Source organism: Thrips palmi, unplaced genomic scaffold, assembly GCF_012932325.1.
Source record: "Thrips palmi isolate BJ-2018 unplaced genomic scaffold, TpBJ-2018v1 HiC_scaffold_5, whole genome shotgun sequence".
Classification (NCBI taxonomy): domain Eukaryota; kingdom Metazoa; phylum Arthropoda; class Insecta; order Thysanoptera; family Thripidae; genus Thrips; species Thrips palmi.
Genome location: NW_023144632.1, coordinates 1,525,927 through 1,527,500, shown reverse-complemented (window position 1 = coordinate 1,527,500; position 1,574 = coordinate 1,525,927).

The window sequence follows — 1,574 nt, the reverse complement described above, 5'->3', positions numbered from 1 at the left end:
GTCAATGAATTCCAAAGACCCGATTCGATTAATGTGAATCGACACAGATTCAATTAATTGATCATCGATTAATACCGATTTCTTACCCTTTTCGAGTTTATCAGAAGGATCCTGTTTGTCGCTGAAACATGGATTTTATGCATTTTTGCTATCTGTACAGCTTTTAAGTGCACAATTTTGTAATGTCTTTGTCACTTCCATCAAAAAATCTCTTAAGTTTTTCAAATTGACACTAGAAAACAAATCAACTAATCGACTGAATCCAATTAATCGATCGACATTCCAATTTTCGATTTTGAATCATCGAATTGAGTAAAATTTCGATTATTTCGGTAATTGATCAATTACGATTATTTTTAGTAATCGCACAGGCCTAATTTAAACACCTTCGAAACGCAGGAACACCTAAGATTTAGGGGCTTAAACGGGATTGTACGCCCCTGGAAAAAAGGCAATGCGTTGGATCGTCATGTTATGTTCATCATCTAGTAAACCGCACATTTCCGAAAAGATCGCCGTTTTGCATTTGGAAATCGGTCAAAGACTCCTGAAACAGCAACGATTTTAGTAAATCAGTCCATTTTCAATTTTTCTTTAAGGTGAGGTGTGGGTGAAAAAATGGCCGAAAATCGCCAAAAAGGCGAAACCTGGTTTTTTATTGCATAATGTAGCTTAGACCTTCCTCTTTAAGGGGATGTTTCGTTTTTTCTGAAATTCCAAGCCGTTTGGAAATGACAGCCGTTTTTATGAACCATTGTAATTTTTCGCATCAAGCCAATTTCATGAAGACTAATATTATATACACGCAGCGTTTAAATAATAAAATTGGACTTTATGTACACGCAGCGTGCACATAACAGAAAAAAAATTATTGACACGCAGGATTTTTCCCCTTAGACGTCCACCGACGGTGGCCATGTGGGACAAAATGTTCCTGCGTGCAAATAATATTTTGGCTTTTATTTAAACGCTGCGTGTCTCCAAGGCACCAAAAAATTATTGGCACGCAGGATTGTAAAAAGTCTTCCGACCGGCGACTGAGTCCGGCATGGCAGCTTGGTGGGTGAGTGGGTCCGTGCTTGCGCGGGAATTTTTTGGCCCGGGTTCGAGACTTGCCTTCTTCTCAAAAAATTTCTGCGTTTCAATAATGAAAACCGGTGTTGTTTCAACGCTGCGTGTTTATAATAAATTCACAAGTTATTTACACGCAGCGTGTATGCAATTCGAGTTTTATTATTTACACGCAGGAAAAGTTTTGCTGCGTGCAAATAATATTTTGGCTTTTATTTAAACGCTGCGTGTCTCCAAGACACCAAAAAATTATTGGCACGCAGGATTGTAAAAAGATTTCCGACCGGCGACTGAGTCCGGCATGGCGGCTTGGTGGATGAGTGGGTCCGTGCTTGTACGGGAATTTTTTGGCCCGGGTTCGAGACTTCGTCTTTTTCTCAAAAAATTTCTGCGTGTAAATAATAAAACTGGGTCTTGCAGACACGCTGCGTGTAAATTACATGTGAATTTATTATAAACACGCAGCGTTGAAACAACACCGGTTTTCATTATTGACACGCAGA